General features: G+C 33.5%; 1 protein-coding gene across 1 annotated transcript in view; it reads left to right on the top strand.

Annotated features, from left to right (window-relative positions):
• The first annotated feature begins 428 nt into the window (after positions 1-428).
• LOC133178839 (Bardet-Biedl syndrome 12 protein homolog) overlaps positions 429-9669 on the top strand; it is a 33035-nt gene continuing 23794 nt past the window's right edge. Inside the window, exon 1 of the mRNA XM_061313518.1 lies at positions 429-503. The gene's annotated coding sequence lies outside the window, so the exon portion shown is untranslated. The remainder of the gene's footprint in view (positions 504-9669) is intronic.

The raw sequence follows: 9669 nt of genomic DNA, 5'->3' as shown, positions 1-9669 counted from the left end.
AGTGAAGTCAACTACTTTTACAACTTGAAGTTATACATAATCATTATGCAAATAGTATAAACAGTATAATATGGACAGAGATAAACTAATTAATGCATTAAATATATATTACTGTGCTCTATTTTTAGAACGCAATTCAAAACATTCATGTAAAAATTCGCATAGCCTTCTAGAATGAACTGCATTGTCAGGATTACAAAGTACTTTACAATGATTTTCCTTCAACATGTTATCATTTAAATTATAGATGTTCAAAGGGTAATACTTTTTTTCGCAAATCTTTATATATAGGACAGTCATATATTTTAATTATTACGGACAGTCTTAGTGTGTATGTATTGGAATATGAAGAAGTATGACCTCCGACTTGTTGTTGAAATAATTTAAATTCAAATAAAATTATGTTTTGTATATTATTTTTCAGAGTAACCTGCATAATTTCCGATGACAAGCACCTGTTCTTGTCTGATTCTGGATTAATCCTTCAGAATTTACAACTAGAGGTAATTTTAAACCAGCAAAAACAGCAAACTATAAGAAATTTTAATTAAAACACATTAGCTCTGTAGGGCCAATGGATGGAGCTAATCAAAAGTTTTGCATAGAGATGTACAAATTTTTTTTTTCTTCTGAAGGACAGCAGGGAATAAATAATGTGCATTACATGGCAGTGACAACACATATCAGAAATTACTATTAGTTTTTACTCATGACTTGGCTTAGAAAATTGATTGACCTACTTTAACCAAAAAATAATAATAATAATAATAACTAGAAACTCATTACTAGTAATGAGAAGGTCTTCCGTTATACTATTTCCTGTTTGCATGAACATGTCTTTTCCAACGTCGGTATAAGCCTAAAACTGATGTATAAACAAAATAACTTTAAAAAAAATACTTTTTTCTTCATTTCCTGTCACGACCGGAAGTAATGACGACAGACGATTTTTACACGATGCAAATGAACTGATGACTGACTATAATTCCTGAAAGTTTTAGACTTCAGTCTTTTACTCGTACCGAGCAATTGTGAGAACACATTCTAATTTTGGGGACAGGAAAACACACGACCGGAAGTGAATTGAATAAAAATCTCTGAATTTTCTCATGACAATTGTAGTATCTACAGCATATGTAAAAAAAAAAAAAAAAAATTTCAAATACTTATCTGTAAGTGATATTTATGAGAAAGCTAAACATCGAAATAACGTAGTTTATCTCTTTAAACCGGAAGTTTACAGTTTTTGTTTCCGGTGGAATCTAACATATTTCAAAACACGAAATAGATGCAACAAAGTGATGCAAGTTTTAATTTTGTAAAGAAAAGTTGAAATTTTCGATTTTTTGATCACTTCCTGTGACGACCGGAAGTGACGGCTGACGCGTTTAACCCTATGTGTCTTGCCTACTTGTCAAGGTCTATTACTCATTCAAGTTTGGTGTCTTAATCTCATGCCGTTTCCGAGATCTCGCTGAGATAACTTTTCATTTTGAGGACAGGAAAAACACGCGACCGGAAGTGAATTTTACTAAGATTTTTGACGTTACTCTAGACATTTGCAGTCTGAATAACATATCTAAAAATCTTTTCAAATACTTTATCTATAAAAGATATTTAAGGGAAAGTAAAATACTCAAATTATGTAGTTTACCTCTTATAACCGGAAGTTGTCGTTTTGTTTCCGGTGGGACTGACATATTTCGAAACTACACATGAGATGCAATAATGTGATGCAAAAAAAAATTCAAAAAAGAAAAGTTGAAATTTTCGATTTCTTTGATCACTTCCTGTGACGACCGGAAGTGACGGCTGACACGCTTAACCCAAATGGGCTCGCCTACTCCTCATGATCTATTACTCTAATAAGTTTGGTGTCTTAATCTCTTACCGTTTCTGAGATCTCACTCGGAAAAAATATTTTTGAAAAAAACGGAAATCGGACATATCTGACGACCGGAAGTGAATTTTGAAAAAATGAAAAAAACGCTTCGGGGTATTTTCATTCTCTATCAACCCTGAAAATTTCAGGAAAATCCATCCAGACATCTCTGAGAAATCCTGCCGACAAAAAAAGGGGAAAATAATAATAATAATAATAACTAGAAACTCATTACTAGTAATGAGAAGGTCTTCCGTTATACTACTTCCTGTTTGCATAAACATGTCTTTTCCAACGTCGGTATAAGCCTAAAACTGATGTAGAAACAAAATAACTTTAAAAAATTACTTTTTTCTTCATTTCCTGTCACGACCGGAAGTAATGACGACAGACGATTTTTACACGATGCAAATGAACTGATGACTGACTATAAGTCCTGAAAGTTTTAGACTTCAGTCTTTTACTCTTACCGAGCAATTGTGAGAACACATTCTAATTTTGGGGACAGGAAAACACACGACCGGAAGTGAATTGAATAAAAATCTCTGAATTTTCTCATGACATTTGTAGTATCTACAGCATATGTATAAAAAAAACATTTCAAATACTTATCTTTAAGTGATATTTATGAGAAAGCTAAACATCGAAATAACGTAGTTTATCTCTTTAAACCGGAAGTTTACAGTTTTTGTTTCCGGTGGAATCTAACATATTTCAAAACACGAAAGAGATGCAACAAAGTGATGCAAGTTATAATTTTATAAAGAAAAGTTGAAATTTTCGATTTTTTGATCACTTCCTGTGACGACCGGAAGTGACGGCTGACGCGTCTAACCCTATGTGTTTTGCCTACTCCTCAAGGTCTATTACTCATTTAAGTTTGGTGTCTTAATCTCATGCCGTTTCCGAGATCTCGCTGAGATAACTTTTCATTTTGAGGACAGGAAAAACACGCGACCGGAAGTGAATTTTACTAAGATTTTTGACGTTACTCTAGACATTTGCAGTCTGAATAACATATCTAGAAATCTTTTCAAATACTTTATCTACAAAAGATATTTAAGGGAAAGTAAAATACTCAAATTATGTAGTTTTCCTCTTCTAACCGGAAGTTGTCGTTTTTGTTTCCAGTGGGACTGACATATTTCGAAACTACACATAAGATGCAATAATGTGATGCAAAAAAAAATTCAAAAAAGAAAAGTTGAAATTTTCGATTTCTTTGATCACTTCCTGTGACGACCGGAAGTGACGGCTGACACGCTTAACCCAAATGGGCTCGCCTACTCCTCATGATCTATTACTCTAATAAGTTTGGTGTCTTAATCTCTTACCGTTTCTGAGATCTCACTCGGAAAAAATATTTTTGAAAAAAACGGAAATCGGACATATCTGACGACCGGAAGTAAATTTTGAAAAAATGAAAAAAACGCCTCGGGGTATTTTCATTCTCTATCAACCCTGAAAATTTCAGGAAAATCCATCCAGTCATCTCTGAGAAATCCTGCCGACAAAAAAAGGGGGAAAAAAAAAAAAATAATAATAATAATAACTAGAAACTCATTACTAGTAATGAGAAGGTCTTCCGTTATACTACTTCCTGTTTGCATGAACATGTCTTTTCCAACGTCGGTATAAGCCTCAAACTGATGTAGAAACAAAATAACTTTAAAAAAATACTTTTTTTGCTTCATTTCCTGTCACAACCGGAAGTAATGACGACAGACGATTTTTACACGATGCAAATGAACTGATGACTGACTATAAGTCCTGAAAGTTTTAGACTTCAGTCCTTTACTCTTACCAAGCAATTCTGAGAACACATTCTAATTTTTGGGACAGGAAAACACACGACCGGAAGTAAATTGAATAAAAATCTCTTAATTTTTCTCATGACATTTGTAGTATCTACAGGATATGTAAAAATAAAAAAACATTTCAAATCTGTAAGTGATATTTATGAGAAAGCTTAACATCGAAATAACGTAGTTTATCTCTTTAAACCGGAAGTTTACAGTTTTTGTTTCCGGTGGAATCTAACATATTTCAAAACACGAAAGAGATGCAACAAAGTGATGCAAGTTTTAATTTTATAAAGAAAAGTTGAAATTTTCGATTTTTTGATCACTTCCTGTGACGACCGGAAGTGACGGCTGACGCGTCTAACCCTATGTGTTTTGCCAACTCCTCGAGGTCTATTACTCCTATAAGTTTGGTGTCTTAATCTCATGCCGTTTCCGAGATCTCGATGGGATTACTTTTCATTTTGAGGACAGGAAAAACACGCGACCGGAAGTGAATTTTACTAAGATTTTTGACGTTACTCTAGACATTTGCAGTCTGAATAACATATCTAAAAATCTTTTTAAATACTTTATCTATAAAAGATATTTAAGGGAAAGTAAAATACTCAAATTATGTAGTTTTCCTCTTCTAACCGGAAGTTGTCGTTTTTGTTTCCGGTGGGACTGATATATTTCGAAACTACACATGAGATGCAATAATGTGATGCAAAAAAAGATTCAAAAAAGAAAAGTTGAAATTTTCGATTTCTTTGATCACTTCCTGTGACGACCGGAAGTGACGGCTGACACGCTTAACCCAAATGGGCTCGCCTACTCCTCATGATCTATTACTCGTATAAGTTTGGTGTCTTAATCTCTTACCGTTTCTGAGATCTCACTCGGAAAAAATATTTTTGAAAAAAACGTAAATCGGACATATCTGACGACCGGAAGTGAATTTTGAAAAAATGAAAAAAACGCCTCGGGGTATTTTCATTCTCTATCAACCCTGAAAATTTCAGGAAAATCCATCCAGTCATCTCTGAGAAATCCTGCCGACAAAAAAAGGGGAAAAAAAAAAAAAAAATAATAATAATAATAATAATAAACAGTACAATCACTATAAGGTCTTCCGTCTGGAACGGAAGACCTTAACTAGATACTTATTGCCTAGGCAATAACAGGTCTTCCGTTTTCTTGATTCTTTTGTCAACTGTTCTGGAAAAAAAACAGAAAATGCAAAAAAAAAAAAAAGAAAAAAAAAAAAAAAAAATTCTCCCAGCATGGATCGAACTCAAAACCTTCGGGTTATAAGACCTGTGCGCTAACCACTAGACCACGTATTCCGATGAAGATGGAGGTAGTAAATTAATTGTTTAAGTTAAAAATTGGAATAAAAGCACGTGTTCTTTTGTTTGTTATGGAATGTAGTGATCAGTATTGAATAGATTGAGAAACACGATTGGTGTATAATACAATTGCAGATTTTCGGCTTAAAAAATCATTTGAGATGGTCTATATTTGGAATGCATTGAATTAATCATTCAGAGCCTATGATGCATTAGAACTGCAGTGTCGAGACTTTGTTTACAAATATATGAAAATGTCGGATCGGGTTCGGATGTGACTGAATATCCTAAAATAATAGGTAAGATTAAAATAAGCATCTCTGTGTGGACTGAATTAAATGTAAGTAGCATAAATTAAAATTTCAGATAGGGATTTTAGAAAGAAAAATGTGTCAATGAGAGCGTGAAAATTTATTTGCTAGGAAAAAATCGCTGTTTTCGACATTCATTCGATTAATATTAATTCTAAATAAAATTGATATAAATTCCACATGCTAGAGAAAGCAAGAATGCTTGGTGTTAAAATATCATATCATATCAAGAGAATCGATTGCTATTCATAACAATTGAAGAAATAACCGAGAAAAGCTTTAATTAATTTTTATGTTCATCGGCATCTAAATTTCAGATACGAAAAAAGATATAGTGTTTGCCGTAAACATTCATAATTTCTATACACTTCAGAGATTCACCGTCAAATTTTCAGGAAACTTTCTTTCAGATATCTTCTGCAATACCTCGAAATGTTATGTCGATCCGAGGTGTTGTATGAGTTCTAGAAAAATATTCTAGGCTGATATTAATCTGATTGATTTTTTTTTGATTTTTTTGTTGTTGATTTTTTGGGAAGGGGGAAAGAGGAGTAAATTAATTATTGATTCTGACCTTTTGGTCAAAGGTCAAGGTCATCAAAGGTCAAGGTCAAGGTCAAAGGTCAAGGTCATTGAGAAAATCCCGGAAAAAAATTTACTTTCTACGTTTTTTTTTTTTTAGTTCATCAAGACTGAAATTACTCAAAACAAATAAAATGTTCATTCTACACCTAAATTATTCACAACTGATCATCCCTAAAAGTTTTCATGAAAAATTACTCATGTTCCGATTTTTCGGCCGGCACTTCCAGTGAAAATAATTTGCATGGTTTTAGTCTATCTAACATCTGCATTAGCCAAACATTTCTGTAAAAAGAAAAAAAAACTTGGAAAATTCACCTTGTTTGCATCGCTTCCGGTCACGCCGGAAACTGACGGCAATGTACGATTTTCACATGATGTAGAAAAACTGGTGACTGACTATCAGTCCTGAAAGTTTTGGATTTCAGTCGTTTACTGGTGCTGAGCAATTAGGTGAATAAAATCTCAATTTGAGGGCAGGAAAATACGCAACCGGAAGTGAATTTTACTAAGATGTTTGACGTCAATCTAGACATCTGCAGTCTCAATAACATACATAAAAATCATTTAAAGAACTCTCTCTATAAGGGATATGTTGGGGAAAAATTCAAAACCCCTACTATGTTGTTTTTCTCTTATAACCGGAAGTTGTCGTTTTTGTTTCCGGTGGGACTAACACATATCGTAACTGTGAAAAAGATACAATTATATGATGCAAGTCTTATTCAAAAAGAGAAAAGTTGAAATTTTTGATTTCATTGATCACTTCCTGTGACGACCGGAAGTGACGACTGATGCTCTTAACCCAAATGGTTTTGTCTACTCCTCAAGGTCTAATACTCCTATAAGTGTGGTGTCTAAATCTCTTACCGTTTCTGAGATATCACTCGGACAAGTTCTCATTTTGCGGACATTCAAACGCGCGACCGGAAGTGAATTTTACAAAGATATTTGACGTTACTCTAGACATTTGCAGTCTTAATAACATATTCAAAAATCAATTCAAATACTTTATCTATAAAAAATATTTATGGGAAAGTAAAATACTCAAATTATGCAGTTTTTCGCTTATAGCCGGAAGTTGACGTTTTTGTTTCCGGTGAGACCAACATATTTCGAAACTACAAATAAGATGCAATAATGTGATGCAGAAAAAGATTCAAAAAAGAAAAGTTGAAATTTTCGATTTCTATTATCACTTCCTGTGACGACCGGAAGTGACGGCTGACGCTCTTAACCCAAATGGATTTGCCTACTCCTCAAGATCTATTAACCATATAAGTTTGGTGTCTTAATCTCTTACCGTTTCTGAGATATGACTGGGACAAAATATTTTTGAAAAAAACGGAAATCGGACATATCTGACGACAGGAAGTGAATTTTGAAAAAATGAAAAAAACGCCTAGGGGTATTTTCATTCTCTATCATCCCTGAAAATTTCAAGAAAATCCGTCCAGCCATCTCTGAGAAATCGCCCGGAAAAGAAAAGGGGGAAAAAAAAAATAATAATAATAACTAGAAACTCATTACTAGTAATGAGAAGGTCTTCCGTTATACTACTTCCTGTTTGCATGAACATGTCTTTTCCAACGTCGGTATAAGCCTCAAACTGATGTAGAAACAAAATAACTTTAAAAAAATACTTTTTTTGCTTCATTTCCTGTCACAACCGGAAGTAATGACGACAGACGATTTTTACACGATGCAAATGAACTGATGACTGACTATAAGTCCTGAAAGTTTTAGACTTCAGTCCTTTACTCTTACCAAGCAATTCTGAGAACACATTCTAATTTTTGGGACAGGAAAACACACGACCGGAAGTAAATTGAATAAAAATCTCTTAATTTTTCTCATGACATTTGTAGTATCTACAGGATATGTAAAAATAAAAAAAACATTTCAAATCTGTAAGTGATATTTATGAGAAAGCTTAACATCGAAATAACGTAGTTTATCTCTTTAAACCGGAAGTTTACAGTTTTTGTTTCCGGTGGAATCTAACATATTTCAAAACACGATAGAGATGCAACAAAGTGATGCAAGTTTTAATTTTATAACGAAAAGTTGAAATTTTCGATTTTTTGATCACTTCCTGTGACGACCGGAAGTGACGGCTGACGCGTCTAACCCTATGTGTTTTGCCAACTCCTCGAGGTCTATTACTCCTATAAGTTTGGTGTCTTAATCTCATGCCGTTTCCGAGATCTCGATGGGATTACTTTTCATTTTGAGGACAGGAAAAACACGCGACCGGAAGTGAATTTTACTAAGATTTTTGACGTTACTCTAGACATTTGCAGTCTGAATAACATATCTAAAAATCTTTTTAAATACTTTATCTATAAAAGATATTTAAGGGAAAGTAAAATACTCAAATTATGTAGTTTTCCTCTTCTAACCGGAAGTTGTCGTTTTTGTTTCCGGTGGGACTGACATATTTCGAAACTACACATGAGATGCAATAATGTGATGCAAAAAAAAATTCAAAAAAGAAAAGTTGAAATTTTCGATTTCTTTGATCACTTCCTGTGGCGACCGGAAGTGACGACTGACACGCTTAACCCAAATGGGCTCGCCTACTCCTCATGATCTATTACTCGTATAAGTTTGGTGTCTTAATCTCTTACCGTTTCTGAGATCTCACTCGGAAAAAATATTTTTGAAAAAAACGGAAATCGGACATATCTGACGACCGGAAGTGAATTTTGAAAAAATGAAAAAAACGCCTCGGGGTATTTTCATTCTCTATCAACCCTGAAAATTTCAGGAAAATCCATCCAGTCATCTCTGAGAAATCCTGCCGACAAAAAAAGGGGAAAATAATAATAATAATAATAATAATAACTAGAAACTCATTACTAGTAATGAGAAGGTCTTCCGTTATACTACTTCCTGTTTTCATAAACATGTCTTTTCCAACGTCGGTATAAGCCTAAAACTGATGTAGAAACAAAATAACTTAAAAAATTACTTTTTTCTTCATTTCCTGTCACGACCGGAAGTAATGACGACACACGATCTTTACACGATGCAAATGAACTGATGACTGACTATAAGTCCTGAAAGTTTTAGACTTCAGTCTTTTACTCTTACCGAGCAATTGTGAGAACACATTCTAATTTTGGGACAGGAAAACACACGACCGGAAGTGAATTGAATAAAAATTTCTGAATTTTCTCATGACATTTGTAGTATCTACAGCATATGTAAAAAAAAAACAAAAACATTTCAAATACTTATCTGTAAGTATTATTTATGAGAAAGCTAAACATCGAAATAACGTAGTTTATCTCTTTAAACCGGAAGTTTACAGTTTTTGTTTCCGGTGGAATCTAACATATTTCAAAACACGAAAGAGATGCAACAAAGTGATGCAAGTTTTAATTTTATAAAGAAAAGTTGAAATTTTCGATTTTTGGATCACTTCCTGTGACGAACGGAAGTGACGGCTGACGCGTCTAACCCTATGTGTTTTGCCTACTCCTCAAGGTCTATTACTCATTAAAGTTTGGTGTCTTAATCTCATGCCGTTTCCGAGATCTCGCTGAGATAACTTTTCATTTTGAGGACAGGAAAAACACACGACCGGAAGTGAATTTTACTAAAATTTTTGACGTTACTCTAGACATTTGCAGTCTGAATAACATATCTAAAAATCATTTCAAATACTTTTTCTATTAAAGATATTTAAGGGAAAGTAAAATACTCAAATTATGTAGTTTACCTCTTATAACCGGAAGTTGTCGTTTTTGTTTCCG

The sequence above is a fragment of the Saccostrea echinata genome, unplaced genomic scaffold, assembly GCF_033153115.1.
Source record: "Saccostrea echinata isolate AGI-Se365-2 ecotype Australia unplaced genomic scaffold, CSIRO_AGI_Sech_v1 ptg000001l, whole genome shotgun sequence".
Lineage (NCBI taxonomy): Eukaryota > Metazoa > Mollusca > Bivalvia > Ostreida > Ostreidae > Saccostrea > Saccostrea echinata.
This window is presented reverse-complemented; position numbering and strand designations above follow the sequence as displayed.